The sequence below is a fragment of the Herpailurus yagouaroundi genome, unplaced genomic scaffold (genome assembly GCF_014898765.1).
Source record: "Herpailurus yagouaroundi ecotype Mexico unplaced genomic scaffold, PumYag 295, whole genome shotgun sequence".
In the NCBI taxonomy this organism is placed as follows: domain Eukaryota; kingdom Metazoa; phylum Chordata; class Mammalia; order Carnivora; family Felidae; genus Herpailurus; species Herpailurus yagouaroundi.
This window is the reverse complement of record NW_024412512.1, coordinates 3,326,863-3,347,949: the sequence shown is the minus strand read 5'-3', so window position 1 is coordinate 3,347,949 and position 21,087 is coordinate 3,326,863. Positions and strand designations below refer to the sequence as shown.

At 53.3% G+C, this 21,087-nt stretch overlaps 1 non-coding gene across 1 annotated transcript; it reads right to left on the bottom strand.

The window, feature by feature from the left end:
* Positions 1-20,397: 20,397 nt before the first annotated feature.
* TRNAG-UCC (transfer RNA glycine (anticodon UCC)) lies at positions 20,398-20,482 on the bottom strand. The gene has a single exon. It is a non-coding gene; the product is annotated as a tRNA-Gly (tRNA).
* Positions 20,483-21,087: the final 605 nt, after the last annotated feature.

The following is a 21,087-nucleotide window of genomic DNA, read 5'->3' as shown; positions in this document are numbered from 1 at the left end:
CCACGGAACTGATGGCAGGATGGGGGAGGAAAAAACCATTCCTCGAAATGTTATTGAGAAGGCGCCAAAGAACTATGGTCTAGGGAGGGCTTCACGTGGCAGTCCTTCATTGATTTCCATCAGGAAAGTGTAGTAAGATGGTTAAAGACCCTGGGCTCTGAGTCAGATGTTTTGTAATTCCCGGCCTGTGGGGGTGTACAAGTGACATGGCCAATACCATCTATGGCACGTCGCTGTATGCTCCGGGGGCGCGTGTCCCTGTTTTGTTCCCTCCCTTATCCTTGGTCCTCTCCCTGGATGTAAGTGATCCTCTATGATCCCCTGTCCCCCACACTTGCTCGTCCGTCTCAGGCGGAGGCCGACGGGAGTCCACGCAATGAGGAAGCTGTGACTTGTTGTCATAATACATCAGAACAACAAAATCACTAGTCTTCCACACAGCACTAGACCACAACCGCTCCAGTCTTCTTTGCCACCCTCTGCCCCTCCCCTGGGAGCCCCCACCCAGCTTCTACCCCTCACTTGAGCCAAGCCATAACATCTGGGCTTCCTACTTCTCCAGTGCCTCTTCTGGTCCTCCTGGAGAGAGGCAGGATCTGATTCCCAAGGGCCCAACTCCCACCCAGGCACGTCAGGAACATGAAATTTGGAGTTGGACGGAGGTGGGGTTGGCTTACAGCTTCATTCACCCTTGGGCTAGTTACATCCCTGCCAATCTCTGGGTCTCGGTTTCCTCATGTGTCACCTGGGCCCAATAACACCCATGTCCTAGGGATGAAAGATGGCGTGATATAATGTACATAAAACGCTTGGCACAATGCTTCTCACAGAAGTCTGGAAAGAGCACAGCAATGTCATCTTGGCAGGCGCGTGTTCCCCCACGGTCCTACTGACTGGCCATCTCACCTGTTAACAGGAAATTACAGATTTGTGTATGTGGTTTCATTTCACCTGCTGATCTAGAAAAGAATTCGTCGAAACGTCCATTAAATGAGGGGCAGGTCTCCAGAAGCGTCAGACCATCCTCTGTTCCCCCATCAGGGTGCAAGGGCGAGCTCCCCCCGTTACCAGGGAAGCTGCCCGGTTTCCTGGTGCTGAAATTAAGTCGGCCCCGGAAAGCCTCTGGGAGCTGTCCGGAGTCCTGGTGCTGAAGCAGATCGCGGTTCCCTTCCTGGTCCCCGAGAGGCGCTGTCCGGAGTCTCGGTGCTGAAACAAATAGCAATTTCCTTCCGTGGTGGTCGGTGAGCTATCCAAAGCCTCCGTGCTGAAGAAAACTTGACTTGCTTCCCGCTCTTCCCTTGGCTCCCCCCACTCCCCTCTGTGATCTGTCCTTCTGACTCTTCCCCTCCCCCAGATTTCTTTACCTTCCTATTTTCTTCCCGGGGAGCTTCAGAATGATAGTAGGGGAGACACGGAGAGGTCGCAACCAGGACTCATACCTGCTCCCCACCTCTTGGCTGTTCCCAGACTTACCTCCCAGGTAGTCAGCCCCGTTGGTCTCCGCTTCCCAGACCGCCAAACTTTGCCGTCTTTGTCACTTTCTTGGAGGATATCCATGCGCTGAGCTGCAAACCAGCCCCATCCCCGGGGTCCCTGGTCCCTCAGACCACCCTCCCCACCACCACCAGGCAGCCTCTGTGCGCCTCACCTGCTTCCAATCTCGTGGGCAGATGCAGGTGACCAGTGGCTGCCAAGGCGAGGACGTGCACTTTTATGGGCTTTGGGGAAGGCGGGGCACCGGGAACCCGAGGAGGGGCTTCACCGGCCGGCCAATGGGACTCCGTCTGGAATGCAGCTCCAAAGATTACCTCATAGGCTGTGGTCTCGGTTTCAGAATAAAAGTCTGGCATCTGCCCAAAAACTGGGTTGGGGTTTTCTGGAGTTGGGAGGGGGCACTCACTATGGTCCTCAAGGTCTCCCCACTACTCAGCCCAACCCCCTCCTAGGTCTCTCACATCCAGTTTGGCCCCAAAGCCCTGGATGGTACCTACATCTCCCCATCTCCAGCTTGTGCTATTGCTGGATCAGAAGAGAGAAAACTGGTAAACTGAGTTGGGGAAAAAACAGGGCAAGCTCAGAATATTTAAGTTCAGTTCCAGATAGGGAAACTGAGGTCTGTGGGAGTGGAGGGCTCAGAAGAGCCTGGGGCAGAAGTGGGTCTCAAGACTAGAACTTTTGATTCCTCAGTTCAAAACCCATCTCATAACTTCGTTTATTGTTTTACTTCACTGAGCAGGCTCTGAGTCAAAAACACAAATCCAGACTTTTCTCCTTCTGTCTGGGACTTTGGGCACAGTCGAACCTCTCTGTGCTTCAGTTTCCTTACCGGTGAAATGGGGATAATGGTAGTACCTTCTCAGAGCATTGGGATGAGGAATTAGTGGTGTGGTGTGGATGCATGTTAGAAATAACGCATGTGAGCCAAGACTAGGATAAGCAAGACACCTGCCTCAGGTGCAAATTTAAGAAGGCACCAAAAAAAAAAAAACCAAAAAAAAAAAAAAAAAACCAAACCCCTCCCACACCTCAGCAATCAAGGTAAATAATGTTTCAATGCAATGTTCTAAGAAATCAAAATTAATGTATGTAAAAAGTCAACAATGAATAATTTATCAATTTTTTAAAAATTTTAAACATTTATTTATTATTGAGAGACAGAGAGACACAGAGCGTGAGCAGGGGAGGGGTAGAGAGAGGGGGAGACATAGAATCGGAAGCAGGCTCCAGGCTCTCAGCTGTCAGCACGGACGCGGGGCTCAAGCCCACCAACTGCGAGATCATGACCTGAGCCGAAGGCGGTAGCTTAACCAACTGAGCCCCCCAGGCGCCCCTATCAAATTTTTTTGAACTTTTTTTCAACGTTTTTTAATTTATTTTTGGGACAGAGAGAGACAGAGCATGAACGGGGGAGGGGCAGAGAGAGAGGGAGACACAGAATCGGAAACAGGCTCCAGGCTCTGAGCCATCAGCCCAGAGCCCGAGGCGGGGCTCGAACTCACAGACCGCGAGATCGTGACCTGGCTGAAGCCGGACGCTTAACCGACTGCGCCACCCAGGCACCCCTCAAATTTTTAAATAAAGATAGGATCCGCATTACTGGATTTTTCCTTTTGCCTCAGGGTCTAATGCGTGGCATGGCACCAGAAATAATGCATAGACATGGTGAGCTTTCCGATAATGTAGCTTAATCACCCAACTTTTTTGTAGTTGGCATGGGGTGGGAGTGCATACGTGAATTCAGCAACCAAACTTGTCCTTAGGGAGAGTGACAACCTGAAAGTATAAGCGTACTTTGATGCAGTCTGGTGACAATAGAGGGATCTGTGTCCCAGCTTGTGCTCTCCCCAGTATGAAAGTCCCCTCAAGGGGCTGCTCATTTTGTGGAATCTGAACTCACAAATGAGCTGTCTGCACATCGCCTACGGAGCCAGGAGCATCAGATGAGGCACCTAGCGTTTGTCAACAAAGATGCCCAAATCCAGAGTTAATTCCACTGATGCACCGGGGAAAAGTTCAGTCAAACCCATGGGAAGGGGTGCAGAAACTATAATTCTGACACATAGTGGATACTCAACAAGTCCATTGTGAAGTGTGGACTCCACTGAGTGCATCTGAAACACTCGAAACTGCTACATCTGTTTCCTTCTCAGAGGTGAGTTCTGGCCTCACAGTTCCTAAGGAGCACCAGGGAGCATGCCGCAGAAGGGACAAGAATAGATGGGAAGGCAGCCTGGAGATGGCTGCCTTATTTGTTTCTCTCTCTTTTCTTTTATTTTGGAAAAAAATTTTTTTCCAACCCACAGGAAAGTTGCAAGAATCGTGCAATGAACTTCCATGTTATCTTAAAAAAAAAAATTTTTTTAAGTTTATTTATTTTTGAGAAAGACACAGAAACTGAGGCAGGCTCCAGGCTCTGAACCATCTGGACAGAGCCCGACACAGGGCTCGAACCCGCACACCTAGAGATCATGACCTGAGCTGGTCGGACACTTAACCAACTGAGCCCCCCAGGCGCCCCTCCATATCATCTTAAACTAGATTCACCCAGGCATTGGTAACATGTTGCCACATTTGCTTTATCTTTGTTTATTTCTCTACATCTATCTTTGTATCTGTCCCAACCCTGTAGGTTTCAAACACAACTGCGCCTTCATTCCCAAATACTTCAGCATGCACCCCCCCAAGATCAAAGACAGTCTCCTACGTAACCCGAATGTAATGATCACAACCGAGAAGTTAAAACTGTTACAACGCTACTGTGTAACCCCCGACCCACGTTTCTGCCTCACCCATCTCCTGAGACTGCGTTTTAGGGCATTTCTTCCCAAGCTCGGATCCAAGTCAGGATTGGGCACAGCGTTTCGTCGTCCTGTGTGTCCCATCTCTACCGCAGAGAGGTGGGTCACGAGATGATTCTTAGACCCTAGGATTCGCCTCTCAGTCCTGGGATCAGGCTTCCTCACTGTCCTCCCTGTGGGTGTCCACTCTACACCGTGTCTGGCCCCCCTTATTTACAACGAGAGTTTGTTTAGAGGACTTCTTAAGTCTCTTTCTCCTCCAACATTCTGGAAAGACATAGCCAGATGTACGCACCCCCAAGCCTACTTTATGAATTCATTCGTGCTGCAAAAAAATATTTTTTTAAAATGCCTGCTATGTGCTATGTGGGAATCCAGCAGGGAACCAAGCTGATGTGATTTCTGTCTTCCATTTAGTGCAGAAGACAGATGATAAGCAAGCAAACAAATAAAGGAACAAGGTGACCTCACACAGCAATGACGGCTAGGAAGATAATAGATCAGGAAGGTTAGAGCAAGAATTTCTGTTGAGGGCCAGAAAGTAAATATTTTTGGCTTTGTAGGACAGCCAGTCTCTTGTGGCTACCCCACTGTGCTGTCGTAGCTCAAAGGCAGCCTTGGAGAATATGGAAATGAATGGGTGTCACTGTGTGCCAATAAAACTTTATTTATAAAAATGGCAGCAGTTTATTTGAGCCCAGGGCTGCAACTTGCTGGCTCCATGTCAAACCCTCTACATGCCAGGTATTCCTAAGGCCTTGGGGGCAACCCTATAATGCAGCTACAGTTGTTGTCCCCACTTCACAGATGAGGAAACTGAGACTCAGAGAGACTAGCCCAAGGCCACCTAGAAAGCAAGCAGCAAAGCTGGGATTTGAACACAGCCCTGTCTCTTGGCTCTAAAACTCATGCTCTTGACCATTCCCCACCCTATCATTTGGGGTCCTCCTTACGCCTCTAGGAGACGCCTTGACACCTAGGATTCTGAGACTCTCTTGCCAATTCTTCTAGGCTGCAGAGAAGATGTGATAAGCACTGGGTTTACGGACATGGCAGGAAGCTCAGACAGGGAAAGAGACCTGCCCAGAGAACGCAGTGAGACGGGGTTGGAGCTGGGATGGGGACCCTGGTCCACCACCTGCAAGGTCAAAGCTCTCGTCAGTCGTCCATTGTCTTCTCTGCCCCTTTCCAGATCCTTCATCCATAAGGAAGCTCATACATCATTCTCCCCCTGTACACACACACCTTTTTTTTTTTAATTTTTTTCAACGTTTATTCATTTTTGGGACAGAGAGAGACAGAGCATGAACGGGGGAGGGGCAGAGAGAGAGGGAGACACAGAATCGGAAACAGGCTCCAGGCTCCGAGCCATCAGCCCAGAGCCTGACGCGGGGCTCGAACTCACGGACCGCGAGATCGTGACCTGAGCTGAAGTCGGACGCTTAACCGACTGCGCCACTCAGGCACCCCCCCCACACACACCTTTTAAAAATCTTTTTAAGAGTTCTTTTTATGTTTTTTTAAGCCAGGTATATTGAAGTATAACTGATGTGTGGTAACATTCATGTGTTCAGATGTCCAGTTCTAGGCATTTCGGCAAATGCAAAGTCATGTCTCCCATGCCACAGTCGAGATACAGAACAGCTTCACCACCCCCAAAAGTTCCCTCATGCCCCCTGTGTAGACTCTCCTCTCCCCACTCCCCTAATCCCTGGGAACGGTGGATCCGATCTCCATCAGTATAGTTTGTCTTTTCCAGAATGGCGTTTAAATGGAATTACGCGGTGTGCAGCTCTCTGTCTCTGGTTTCTTTCACTCAGCATAATGCACTGAACGCTCACCCCTGTTGTTGTGAGTATCAGGAATTAACTCCTGCCTGTTACCGAGTGGCATTCCATTATGTGAATGGACTTCGGTTTGTTTATCCACTCACCAGTGCAGGGACATTGGGTTCAGGAACATCTCTAGCTTTTGGAGATGATGAATAAAGGGGCTATAAACATTCGTGTACAGGAGTCTGTGTGGACAGTATGTTTTCATTTCTCTAAGGTAAATACTTAGGAGTGGGTTGGCTGGGTCGAACAGTAAGGGTATGTTTGCCTTTCTAAGAAACCGCCAAATGTATGTTTCAGAGTGGCCATATAACTTTGCATTTCTGTGAACAGCAGACGAGGTGTCCCAATAGCTCCACGTTTTCATAAGCACTTGGGATGGTCAGCTTTTTAGCCACCTAATAAGTGTTGTGTCTTCTCCCGTTTTGATGCATAAACTAGCATTCTATACACACCTTGTAAAACGTGTTTTCTTTCTTTTTTTTTTTTTAAGTTTATTTATTTTGAGAGAGAGAGAGAGAGAGAGAGAGAGAGCAGGGGAGGGCCAGAGAGAGAGGAGAGAGCTAGAATCCCAAGCAGGCTCCATGCTGCTAGCTCAGAACCAGGTGCCCCCAAACCTGTTATCTTTCATTTACTAGTATATGTAGGAGAAAAAGACATAATCCTCAACAAAAGGTCTAATTGGAGAGGCAGATAGTCCCAGTCTATTACAACTCAGAATGAACAAAGCTGTGATGCAGGAACCCAGCGCAGTCACCTGCTCCAATCCAGGTTGAGGAAGGAGGGGGCGGGAATCAAGGAGGGCTTCCTGGAGGAGGCTCCGGGGTCTAAATTGAGACTTAAGGCTGAGGAGGAGTGAGCTGGGCAAAGTTGCAGGAAGCAACTTCCTGACACAAAGAACAGCATGTGCAAAGGCCAGGAGAAGAGTCTGGACTTGGCACGCTTGGACCCAGGACCAATTGGTTGCGGAGTCCCTCCTCCTTCTCCTCCTTTCTGCCTGCCTTCGGGTCTGATGGATCCTTTTAAACAGAGGTGGCGACTTTCCCTTGCGAACACACTGGCACCTTAGGAGGCTCCATTCCGCCTTCCAGAATAATCCGAGCTGGCATTTTTAAATCACTTGCTGTGTCCGCACTAATTTGGGCTCTGCCCTTGCCATCTCGCTGGGAAGCTCAGCTTCATAGAGAGTCGCCTTTGTTCCACTTTCTCCCCTCCGGGTCCCCAGGGTCTGCAGCATTTGCCCATGTCCTAGGAGGAAGGCAGGTGTAGGTAAGCAGAAGTGAATGAATCGCTTTAGCAAATGTTCCCCATGAGACTCCAGTTCGGAACAGTAGCTAATTATCTCCTGGGATAATAAAGCAGCAGCGAGTATTAATTAATAGCTCATCACGGTAGGAAAAAAGGTTTGAGAATAAGGTTTGGGGCTGATCCTTCCTCCCTGTCCTCTGCCTTACACACACACACACACACACACACACACACATACACACACACACAGCCCCTTCCTCAGCCGTTACTATAGAGACCTCTTTCCTGCCACCCTCGTGAGCATTTACAAATCGAGACCTGCACAGATGGTGGCCTCAGCAGGCCTGTTGCTCTCTCTTCTAAGGACAATTTCTGGAGCCCCGAGGATTAAGGAAACAGGGCTGCTCTGGACAACATCTGCCTGGGGCCCCGAAACCTGACCCGCAAGCCCAGGCAGGGGGGGATTCATGGAGGCATTTACCCAGAAGGACTGGAACACACAAACAGGACCACACACAGGTTGCCCTCCCCACCTGCGGCCGCCGGGGAATCCCTAATGAAGGTCTCGGTCGGTCTCGGGTCCGGTCGGTCCCCAAGCCCCTGAACAAGAGTCACACTTCAACGCTTCAGCCTCTGCGAAAGGAAAGAATCTCGCAGCGTGTGTCTGGAATTGTTACATAATATAAACTAGTGTTTCCTGAGCATCTGCTTTGGGCCAAACGCCGCACACATTTTATGTGTAACCAGTGCATACTGATGCCCTTTGTGTATAATAATCGTGATGATGTGGGGGCTCTTTTCTTTGTCATCAGCTATCGGCTAAGAGTTTTTTGAATGGATATTTTTAAAATTTATTTATTTCTGAGAGAGAGGGAGAGAGAGCGTGTGCACACACATGTGCGTGGGGGAGGGGCAGGCAGAGAGCGAAAGAGAGAGAATCCCGAGCAGGCTCAGCGCGGTCAGCGCCGAGGCGGACGCGGGGCTCGAGCCCACGAACCGTGAGATCACGACGTGAGCTAAAATTGAAGAGTCAGGGGCTCCTATGCTAAGGGCTTCATATATCAGGGAAGGGCAAGAATTGTTAGTAATTGAATGAAAGAATGAATGAATGATCTCATTTGCTCGTCGTACCCACCCTGGACCATACTAACTGCACCCCATTTTGCAGATGTGGAAACTGAGGCTCGGGGAGGTGGAGAGATTCTCACCAAGGACACGCGGCAAATAGGCGGTGGAGGAGGGCTCTGAAAGGAGGTCTTCCTGTTATGGCGCCCCCTACCCCTCGTCTTGATGAGGCCCGGAGAGGAAAGCAAGTTTGTCCAGCTCCGGAAGCAGGTCAGGGATCATTTTTCTTTGGCTCTCTCTTATTCCCTTGCAGCCTTAGCACCAAGCACAGTGGCCCACCAAAAAAAACCAGGTAGATATTTTCAGATGATGCTGTAAGTACCAGGTTCGGGCCTTCCAGAATCTTCTGGACTCCTTCTCAGGCGGTCACGTCCCTCCAGGAGGCCGGGACACGGAGTTTTGTCCCTCTTTGAAACATGCCGGGGAGACAAACACGGGTCGATTGCCGGATTATGGTCACACCCAGAGGGGCAGGCTGGCTGGGCTGGATATTTCCCCCTACGCCATTCTGCTGTTCTCCGGAATGGTTCCCCTTGACATCTGCCAGTGTCCAAAATCAATTTTCTAGCTTTCCTGTTGGTTCTGTGACCTTCACAACGTCCTTCCAATAACCCCCTTTCCTGTTGAAGTAATAGCTCCGGTTACCCTGTATTGAGCGCCGACCAAGTGTGGGCTGTCTCGAACTATCTCATCCTTACACTGGCCTCCAAGCTCTGTGCAATTCCCCATTTCCAGAGACAGAAGCAGGCCCAGAGAGGTTGAGACACCTGCCCGAGCTCACAGAGCAAAGAAGTGGGGAGAGCCGCCGCTGGAAAACAGAACCCCCGCTTGCAGTCACATCCCGTGACAGGTGTCTGTGTCCTGAGCGGGAGCAGCCCCCAGTCTCTGAAAGGTGGCCCTCGGGCTGCAGAGGCAAGGAGGAAAGCCAAGTCCCCGCAGGCCTGGGTTCCACTCCATCCCTGACTCCCGGGAGAACCTGGAAAGAATAGCAGGAACAAAGCGTCCTCCCTTCTGGGCTTTCCGAGATGCTTCAGGAACTGGTATGGACAAAATTTCCCCTACAACCCTCCCCCGCAACTGTCCTCCCTCTGACTCTCCCTGCTAGTGGCTGGGGAGGGGATGGGAACAGTGGCAGTGGCGGAGGGGAGCGTATCCCTAGAGGAGGCAGAGAAGTGTCAGGGAGGCCCCTTCGAGGAGGTGCCATCTGTGCAGAGAAGGGGAAAGGCGAGAAAGAGCCAATCAGCGGGAAGAGACTTCCAGGCCGAGGGAACAGCAGGTGCAACGGCCCGGAGGTGGGACCGGGCTCTGCAGAAACGGAGAGCAGGCCAGGTGCACGGTCTTGTCCACTGAGAGCCTGGGCCACTTCCTGTGGCCAGTGATGAGCTGGTTCTTGGAGCCTGCGTTCTCCATAATGAGAATGAGGGCTCGGACCCACAGCGGGGCTCAGTCCACAGTAGGTGCTCAATTAATGCTCGCTAATGAAAGAAAGAACGAACAGATCAGCCAGTCCAGGAATCAAAAACTCACATGCCCGCAGGAGCCTTCCACATAAAGACTTCCAGAACAAAAACACCCTGCGATGAACAGACTCGGTGGCAGCCAATTCAGCGTGAGGCCTCCTGCCCAACCCCTTTATTTTATCTACGAAAGCAAAGCAAAACAAAACAAAACTGAATTCAGAGCGTTTAAAGGACACGTGGACGTTCTCACAGCTCATAATTAAGCTGGACCATGATGAAAACTTGTCTACTGAGTGCAAACCATATGCTTCACACACATACTCTCCATAAATACCCAAAACTCTCACGAATAAATACCGCCCCCCCCCCCATTTGTTATTTTAACTGACAAGAAATCAGAGGCTCAGAGAGGTTAAGGGATTCACCTAGAGTCACACAGCGGTAAGTGGCAGAGACTGGCTTGGAACCCCGTCTGCCCGGCGCTGAGTCTTGTATGGACGCTCCCTTCAAAAGTTAAACTTTCCGTATTTTTGTAGCAAAGGAAACTGAGACTCCAAGGAGTGCAGAGGGTGTGTGTGTGTGTGTGTGTGTGTGTGTGTGTGTGTGTGTGATTTAGTACAGTCAAGAGTTCTGAGACCCCAAATCTTAAGAATCATACCCGCCGAGCTGATTCCCGCCTCCAAACCCAGTTTACCCCGCCTGGAGGAGGCTCGGGTTCCCCGCCCCCACTGCGAGCGCTCCGTCCTCCCCCCACCCCGGCCTACACCGCGTGTACACAGTAGGCGCTTAATAAGCGCTCCGACGGCGGCCACGGCGGCGGCTTCGAGAAGGCGCGACGGAGAGGGTCCCGCAGGTCCGCCCTCCGCGCCCAGCGACTCGGGGCCCGCCCAGCCCCCCGCCCCGGCCCCCGCGCCCCCGCGCCCCCGCGTCCCCGGCCCCGCGGAGCTCTCCCGCCGCAATTACGGTAATTAGCTCGGCGCTGCGCGCCCGGGAGGGAGGAGGCGGGAGGCGGACTTTGGCCCGGGCTGACCTGCTTCCGCGCGGGCTCCCGGATTGGTCGGCGCTGGGCACGTGACGCGCGGCGCGGACTTGTTGCTGGGCATCCCGGCGTTGCCGGGGCAACGCCCGCCGCGTGTCCTCTCCGCCGAGGGCCGCGGAGAAGTGGCTGCGCCGAGGGTCTCCAGACGTGGGGGGGGGGGGATCGGCAGAGCGAGGTTGGCTGCCTCCCTCCCCCCGCTCTCCCCGGGCCCCAGGCCTCCCCCCTCCCCCCTGCCCAGTCGCCCCAGGCCCCCACGGACATGGCATGCACGTGGGTGGTCACATCCCGAGAGCCAGGGGGCGCACGCGCAGCCACCACGCACGGGCCCCACTCCAGGGGCAGACACAACACAGACGCACAGAGCTTGCATTTAACAAGCAGTACTGACCCCCCCCCCCCAACCGAGGTGTCACAGCATGTCCGACAGGGGGTGACGCTAGACAAGGCGGCAGGGACACAGTCCCTGTTCCCAATCCTTATCCTCATCCCAGGAGCCCCTACACCTGACCACCCCCGCGTGCGGGGCCCCAGCTAACCGCTTTACCTGCGTTTCATCCTCATTACTCTCCTATACTGACCCCATTTTACAGATGGGAAACTGAGGTTAAGACTAGGACCAGCACCTAGCTGGGAGAAGGGGACTCCACCCGCAGGGAGGTCTACGACAGCTCACGTCCTCACTGTATAAAACTTACTCTAATAATAACAATAGTAATAAATCTAGCTATTGCCGCCCAATATATTACCCCAAACCCCAAAACATACTGGCTTGAATTATATTATCTCATGGCGTCTGTGATTCAGAAGTTCAGGTAGGGCTTAGCTGGGTGCTGTGCCTCACAGCCTTTCAGGCTGCACCACGTGAGACCTGAAGGTCTGAGCCGAGAAGGATCCACTTCCAAACTCGGGGCGGGGTGGGGGGGGGGTAGTTAGCAGGAGTCAGGTTTTGGAAGGCTGCTGGCGGGAACCTGCCCTGAGGTCTTTGCCATGTGGGTGTCCCCAACACGGTGGGTTGCTTCATTAAATTTTTTAAAATGCTTATTTATTTTCGAGAGCGAGAAAGACACAGAGCGTGAGCCGGGGAGGGGCAGAGAGAGACGGGGGGAGACACGGAATCCGAAGCAGGCTCCAGGCTCCGAGCTGTCAGCACAGAGCATGACCAGGGGCTCGAACTCACAAACTGTGGATCATGACCTGAGCCGAAGTCAGATGCCCAACGGACTGAGCCCCCCCCCCACCGGGCGCCCCGATTGCTTCATTAAACCGTCCAAGGCCAGGAGACAAGAGCCCTCGAGCAAGATAGAAGTCAGTTTCTTTTATAACCTAATCACTGAAATGTCAGCCCATTCCTTTGTGTGGGTTCATGTTGGTTACATGCATACGTGGATAAAGTGGCAAATATATAGAGAGCCACTAAGTTACAGTTTAGTATACATTTAAGTACATTCACAATGGAGGGCACCTGGGTGGCTCAGTTGGTTGGCGTCCGACTCTTGATTTCAGCTCAGGTCATGATCCCAGGGTCATGGGATCGAGCCCTGCGTCGGGAACCTGCTGAGGATTCTTTCTGTCTTTCCCTCTGCCCCTCCTGCTCCTTCCCTTTCAAAAGTACACACATACGTACATTCACAGTGTTGTGCAGCCATCACCACTATTCCCAAGCATTTGCATCACCGCACACAGAACTCGTCAGGTGCCTCTTCCGCGTGGAATCGCACAGTGTTTGTCCTGTGGCGTTGGGCTCATCCATGGTGGAGCAGAAGTCAGAGCTTTGACTCCTTTCTAAGGCTGGGTGACGTTCCCTCGCGAGTACCTAAGCTGTTCCCGGACACTTGGGTTGTTCCTACCTTTGGGGTGCTGTGCCGCGTGCTGCTGTGAACCCGGGAGAGCAAGTACCCGAGCACCCCATTGCCTTGACTATGTTTCGTTTGTTAGAAGCAAGTCCTTTCTAATGCACAAGACAGAGGCTTAGGGGAGAGGGGCTGCTTTAGGTTCGGGAGTGGTCAAGGGAGGGTTTTCTGAAGAAGGAAGACACCTTTAGGCTGAGATGATGAGCCAGAGATCTGGCAACTTGGTGGAAGGATAACCCCGGCGGGGACCCAACTCCTGGAGGCAGGAGGGAGCTTGCGCTTTGGGCCCCCGGGGATGCCAAGGCGGCTGCGGGGCAGGAGGAAGCGGGCTGGAGGGCCTGGGGGTTCCCCGGGCGTCACCACGGCGGGTGGAGGCTCCCATCTGTCCAGATGTGTCCATGTTTTTGTGAGAAGTAAGGGAGACGATTCATTTTCAGAAATGCCAAAAAGGAGCTGTGCTGTGTAATTAACAACAGGGTTACAGCCTAGTGGAGATGTGGGCGGACCCTCCCCCCCAGGGGAGTCCCAGACCCTAGAGAGCTGGTTCACTTCCTGGTTCCTCCCTGCCCTCCCTCCGCGTCTCGGGCTTGTTTTCACAGGGTTTGCAAGGAGCACGCGCCAAAGAAGCAAGCGGGGACTGAAAGAAAGTCTCTGGGTCAGCTCCGGAACCGTGCGTTTGTCCCAATCGGGCTACTTTTTGCCTTACGTGGACATAGGCGACTTCCGGGTAAGGCTGCACCCTCTGCGGTATTCAGCCAATGAGGAGCCAGGGGAGGGACCAGCACGCTGGGAGATAAATGGTCTGCTGCACACCTGCTCTTGCAAGAACGTTGGTCAAAACCTCGCCTCACTGTCCGTGTCCCTCCTTTGATCGGGTCAGGGGGTTGATTTCTCACAGTTTTCCAACTGTTCTGGAAGCTGATACAGGTGCAGAGGAGGGGAGACGCGGATGCACTGTGTCTATTGTGGTGAAAACGGAACACGAAATTTGCCACCTTCGTCATTTTAGGCGCGTAGCTCAGTAACCTTGAGTACGTTCACGCTGTTGCGACACAGAGCTCCAGAACTTGGTCAACTTGCAGAGCTGGACCTGGGTCCCCGTGAAGCAGGGACTCCCCGCCCCCAGCCCCAGCCCTGGCCCCCACCTTCTACCCTCTGTCTCTGTGGACCGGGACTCGTCTAGGGACCCCCTGTGAGTGGGATCCTACAGAATTTGTCCTGTTGCGTCTGGCGTCTCTCACCGCGCACCGTGACCTCTTGGTTCATCCGCGCGGTGGCAGGTGTCAGCATTTCCTTCCTTCTCAAAGCCAGACGCTCTCCCACCGTGCGCAGAGACCACGTCTTGTGGGTCTAGTCTCTGATCGGCGCTTTGGTTTGCTCTACCTTTAGGGCTGCTATCTACAAGCCCCCACGTTGGGTTCCTTCCTGGTACACGCCCACAGCTGGAATTGTGGGATCGCGCCATAATTTCGTTTTTAACGTCTGAGGAAATGCCGAACGGCTCATACTATCTTCCACGGTGGCCCTTTTACGTTCCCACCGACAGGGCACAAAGGGCTCCAGTTCCTCCGCATCCACACCCTCTCGTGCTGTTTCCTGCTCTTGTGGTTTATTTGGTTGGTTGTTGTTTTTATTTTTATCCTCACCGGCGTGAGAATTGGCTGCCTTTTGTATCAGAGTCTCGTGTGGTGAGTTTGAAAAGCTTGGAGGACAAGACGCAAATGAATACTGGGGGACAGCTCTGGCCATGGAAGGGGGGTTACAGGTTCACATCACAGGTTCGGGGTCATGGGGAGGGAAGGCCAAGAGGATTATGGGGTAAAAATTCAGAGAGGAAAGCCAGTGGGAGGGCTCCTTGGGGAGGTATGATATTGTGATTTTTTTTTTTTTTTTTTTTTTTGGTGAGTTTGTTTACTTGTTTTGAGAGAGACAGAGAGAGTGTGAGCTGGGGAGGGGCAGAGAGACAGGGAGGATCCCAAGCACAGAGCCCGATGTGGGGCTCGAACCCATGTAACCGTGAGATCCTGCCCTGAGCCAAAAGCAAGAGTCGGACGCTCAACCGCCTGAGGCACCCAGGTGCCCCCGGATATTGTGATTTTCAATGAGATGGATCTAGAGTGAGGTGCGTTTCGTCTTTCTCCCCGTTCTGGGCACCGAGCTGCTCAAGCCCTTGGAATTTCCCAAATAATAAGAGTAATAAAGGTGAAATGAGTGTCTTCACCCAATGACCGATGATTTAATCAATCATGCCTACATAATGACGTTCCATATAAATTCCCTAAAGTCTGGGGTTTGGAGAGGTGGGTTGGTGCAGCGCTCGGGGATGCTGGAGGGAGGGCGTGGCAGCTCTGGACCCTTCCCCGTGCCTCGCTCTGTGCGCCTCCTCCATCTGACTGTGGCTGAGTGTATCCTTTTATACGAAGCCAGTAGTCTCGTCAGTAAATGGTTTTTCTTGAACCTTGGGAGGTTTTCTTGAACCAGAGAGCTGGCAAATGAGCCAACCCTCGGTGGGAGTCTTTGGAACCCCCGACCTATACACACAAGGGACAACCTGGATTTTTTTTTTTTTTTTTTTTTTTGCTTATTTCTTTTTGAGAGAGAGAGAGAGCAGGGGAGGGGCAGAGAGAGAGGGAGACACAGGAACGGAAGCAGGCTCCAGGTTCTGAGCGGTCAGCACAGAGCCCGACGCGGGGCTAGAACTCACACACCGTGAGATCATGACCTGAGCTGAAGTCGGACGCTTAACCGACTGAGCCACCCAGACGCCCCGTATGATATGTGGTTTTACAGAACGACGGTGATTCGAGCCATCCACAATGAGATAAAACGCTGCGCATCGACGCAGCTGAGGCCCGAGAGGGGCCAGCGAGTCCGATGTCACTTTCTAAGCATCTTTGAGGCTCGGGTCTCTGCTGGCACGGGGTTGAGATTCCCCAAGCTGTGCTCACACACTCCACTTGCTGCCCAGACAGGCCCCCCCCCCCCGGAGCACCGCCACCCCGGCTCATCTGCGGTGTCCCCGGTGGGTCCGGGAGAAGAGGGGCTCAGGTTTCTGCTCAGGGCAGCTGTCGGGAGGCCCCCGGGCAGGTGAAAAGCTTGGGAGTGAGGCTCCGGCAACGGAGATGGAACCTGATAATCCCGTGTTGCTTTCGTCCCTCGCAGAGTGTCCCAGCTCACCTGTGACAGCCAGCTCGGGGACCCGGGACACAGGGAGCCTGTGCGGGGGGGGGGGGCGGTCTGGAGACATTTCTGGGCTGCAAGGACCCTGGTCTGTGTTACCGGAAAGGAGTCAGAGCCGGGTCTCCGCACTCGTAACCCACCTTCAGCCCCGGACCGCCACACCCCTCCCCGGCCACGGCATTCATCTCCGCTTCTCCAAAATAACCTGCCATGTTGTCTTTCATTATTCAGCGAGCGCATGTTCCCTGCAGATAATTCAAAAGCCGGGGAAAACAACAAAGAAAATAAAAGTCACCCACGACCACCCCACGGCAGGGAGTTGTTGCCAGAAGTTTCTAACATCCTACCCCACTCGTCCCTAATATATCTGCTCTCCTTCGTGTGTTTACCAAAAAGGGAATCGTGCAGCACATTGCTTCCCTTCGTAGACGGGAAACATCTTCTCCTGCCTCGAAATTCTCTCCTCCGCTAGCTCTCCCGGTACAGCTCTCCCGCAGCGTAAGTGACGTGCACCCCATCATTGGACATCTAGATTGTTCGCCGTTGGGGGGCGAAGCGACTTGGTAACCAGCTCTTTGGGACCGCGTCTTTGTACAAGTTTGTGGAGGCAGAATTGTCCTGTCTGTAAATGTGCTCATTTAAGGCATTTAAAAAAAATTGTTTAAACATTGTTTTTAGCACATTCATTTTTGAGAGAGAGAGAGAGGAGAGAGAGCAGGGGAGGGGCAGAGAGAGGGGGAGACACAGAATCCGAAGCAGGCTCCAGGCTCTGAGCCGTCAGCACAGAGACTGGGGCGGGGCTCGAACCCACGAACCGTGAGATCATGACCGGAGTCGAAGTCGGACACTCAACAGATAGAGCCACCTGGGTGTCCCTTAAGGGACAGCTTTCTTCCACCCACAGCGGCAGGGCAGTTGATAACTTCATTATTAACTCCAATGCAATTTGTGAATAAAGGCAAAGAGGGCCAGTGAGTTCACGCTTGATAGTCTGGAGCGAACCCTGACGCAGCCTTCTCTGGATGGACACAAACCTATGTTCGTGACTTTTACTTTTGCAAAAGAGGAGTTCGCTCTGTTCTTGACCGCAAGCCCCCCCCCCTTTAAAATGAGTAAGACGGGGGCACCTGGGGGGCTCGGTCGCTTAAGCGTCTGGCTTCGGCTCAGATCATGATGTCTGGTCTGTGAGTTCGAGCCCCGCGTCGGGCTCTGTCTCCGTCTCTCTCTCTCTCTCTCAAAAAAAGTAAACAAACATTAAACAACTCAAAAAGTAAAATAAAATGAGTAAAACCATCTCCATCCCCCTCTTTTTTGTGTTTGAATCACCCCCAACGCCTGGACCCGTCTGACCCAGTTTTCCGTTGGTGGCATGGCCCGATGGCTGGACATCTCTTCATTCATTTGTTCACTCGGCAAGTATTTATTAAGCACCTGCTGTGTGCCAGGCTTCGTTCCAAACGAGCAGTGAACAAGGTAGACAAACATCCCTGTCCACGTGGGGTTTAGAATCGAGAGAGGGAGACGGACACCAGACCGGGAAGCGGCTGGGAAACCGCCTCACACAGGCAGCTGGGGGAAAGTGTAGTGTGACGTCAGTGAGCACGTAACAGGTGACCAGGGCGGGCTTCCCCGAGGAGGCGATGTCCGAGCTGAGACCGGAGAATGCATTGGCACAGCTAAGAGAAGCAGTCAGGAGAGCATTACTGGAGGGGGGGGCACAGCATGTGCAAAGGCCCTGGGATGGATGCAAGAGAACGTGGCCCAAACTGGTTGCAAGCGGGCCCGTGTGGAGCAAAGCGAGTGACAAGGGTCCTGGTTGGAAATGTCACTGGAAGGACCCTGATTCTGATACCAGCTGAGACCAAGCTGGGTGTGTGTGTGTGGGGGGGTGGGGGAGTGGGGACCCGGGTTGGAAACAGAGGAGGAGTCAAGGGGGCCTCGCAAGATTCTGGCCCCTGAGGCAGGACAGGTGGTGGTGAGGTTTGATGAGGGCGAGGTTTAGAAGGTCTGGAGCACGAGTTCAAGTTTGCATGCACTGAGGTATCTGTTACTGGGGGGCGGGGGAGGGGGCGCTGAGGAGGGGTCAGAGGTCAGGTGGGAAGTGGCCGAGAGGCTGGGCTAAAGGAGAAACTCGGTCTCACAAGTACCACAGAGGGACAGGCAGAGTGTGAGCACCTGCTTTGGGGTCCGGGGGAGCCACCCCAGGTCCCCCCCCACCCCCAGCCGCCAGCGGGATCCCTTCCTCCGACACCCGAACAAGCACAGAGCCTGGAGAGGGGGCTGCGAGGGCTCCACTCGCGGGCCTCGGTCCAGCTTTATTTCTCTTCCCTTCCAGAACTTTGAATACATTTCTCTACCTATTAAATTCAAAGCCAGAAAACCATCCACCAAGGCGGCAAATGTGTTCTTCAAACATCAAGAGACAGAGGGGGGGGGGGAGGGGAGGGGAGAGAGGCAGACAGCATCCTCCTGAAACCATGGTGACCAGTATGATTTGGAGGGCGGGGGGGGGGGGACGCTGATGATATTAATCATAATTCCCTGTGTGGATTTTTCCAGCATGGGTTATTGTATGCGCAAGGCCGCGTGCGTGTGTGCGTGTGTGTGTGTGCATCTGTGTAGGTGTCTGAACGTGTGTGTAAGACTGCATGGATTGCAGGCATGTGGCTGCGCGTGCACGAGCGGCACACGGATCTCACTGCTCACGTGTGACTTTTACACGGATGTTCAAAGCTGGGTGTGGACGCAGGAGCCCCACGCGCGTCTGAGCGGCCCCGCACAAGCATGCGTGTGCTTCGCCGTGTGCCCCTGTGCATCCGGGGGCGTGACGGTGCACGTTTGCGCGTGCACTCGAATCTGCTTGTGCGTGCGTGTGCACGCAGCGCTGTGGGAGCGACCCGCGGGCTTGGGTCATGCCTGAGCAGCCCCAGAAGTGTGTACCCACACATGTCGCTGTGTGTGCACGAGGGGAGCTGAAAATAAAAACCTGGGAAGCGAAACCCCGTGGTCTAGTTGACAGTCTCCTACCAGAGTCGGTTCCCCGATTTAGAGAATGTGCTAGAGTTTTGCAAGATGTTACGAGGGGGGAAGCTGGGGGCAGGGAACCAGGGACGGCCGCCTTATTTTGGTACTTCCTGTGGCGCCTATAATTATTTTAAAAAATCAAAGGTTAAAAGACTGGGGGTGAGCAACAGGAATTTCACACACGTTTGTGTCTCCTCAAGACAAGCAGGAGAAAAAGGGGGGTGGCCATCCAGGTGCTGTGCGTGTGTGTGTGTGTGTGTGTGTGTGTGTGTGTTGGGGGCCGGGGGTGGGAGGTGTGGCGTGGGAGGCTTAGATCCTGCGACCCAGGCAGGTGCAGTGGCGTTATCAGGCATGTGGCCGTCTGGTGACCCAGGAGGACGTGACGGGCCTGGGAACGCGTACAGAGTGAATGGTGAGTGCGTGGGACTTCCCAGGGGAAGGGGAGGAAATTTGATCAAGGTGGAGTTAAAAAGGCAGCGGCCTCAAATCCCTTGGGGTGCAGGGAGTGGGGGGCAGAGCAGCTAATCCCCTGGGTGTCAGTTGTCGGACCACCTGCCTCAACGGGGTTTGCCCCCCACCCCAGGGTCCCAAGCTTAAAGGGGGGCAGGGAGAGAGGCAGAGACACGGAGGTGCAGAGGGGAGGGGCAGGGAGGGAGAGAGACAGAGCCCAGGCAGAGCAGAGAGAGACAGAGAGACAGGGACAGAGGGAGAGAGAAAGAGAGACGAGACAGAGAGAAGCTGTCCAAGCATCTTCTTCCTCGACGAAGCCATCGTCTGCTTGCTTCAAAGGACTGATTAGTTAGTCCATTCCAGGGCATTCTCTCGGCAAGCCAGTAATGTATCAGTTACCTGTTGCTGTGTAACAAACCACCTCCAAAATGCAGAGGCTTAAACGACAACAATTTCTTATTTGTCATGATTCCGTGGCTTGGCCGGGGGACTCTTGCCTGGGCTCATTCGTGCGGCTGCAGTCAAAGGGCAGCTGAGCTGGGCTGGAAGGTCTCAGCTGGTCCCATCCACTGGTCTGGGGTCTTGTGTGGAGGTGGACGGGCTGGGACCTCTCTCCCTCTACTTGCCTCGCTGCTGGGGGCCGGAAGCCTAGAAACCACAGTTCCCAGAATCCCCTGCAGCTGAGCTCGGGAGGCCATTAAGTTCGAAGTCAGGGAGCACATAGTCATGCCATGCTCCATGCAGAGGCTGTGTTTCTGTTCTTCTTCTTTTTTTAATGTTTTATTTATTTTTTGAGAGAGAGAGACACAGAGTGTGAGCGGGGGAGGGGCCGAGAGAGAGAGGGAGACACAGAATCCGAAGCGGGCTCCAGGCTCTGAGCCATCAGCACAGAGCCCGACGCGGGGCTCGAACCCACGGACCGCGAGATCATGACCTGAGCGGAAGTCAGATGCTCTGCCCACTGAGCCACCCAGGCGCCCCAACCCAGAGAATCTTAACCGATGTAATAAGGAAGGTGAAATCTGCACGGGTGACTGTTTTACACAGAATGGAGCAGAGAGTCTTCTTTCAAGATCACAATTTCCGTGACATCAGCTCAACCAAAGCAAAGGACAGCAACACCGCAGCCACACTGAACGGCAGGGCCAGAACAGCCCTCAAGAAACCACATCTGAACCACCACAAGGTAAACTGAGTCCAGCAGGGACGGGGGCTGGGCCACACAGTGATGCCAAATGAAGCTCTTTTCCTGCCGGTGGCCGTGGAGCGGGGGGGAAGGTGTGGGAGGGAACGGTAGGCAATTTCTCTGAGTGCAGGATCGCTACTAGAATAGGGATAAAAAATGAGTCATTAGCAAGATTGAGAGGCAGAGCTTTAAAATGTCGCTGGTCCGGGAAGAGCCAGCTATGAGAAAGGATGGAGGGATGTACAGACGTCAGGGGAGATCGTGGCACGGACAGTGCTTTTTTCCAAGCCCTCTACCTGGTGTCTGATGTTGCCAAGGTCACAGGCACAAAAATGACTCCTGTTGTCCTAGATGTAGACGTACCAACAGTTACACTACGTCACATTGGACCAGGT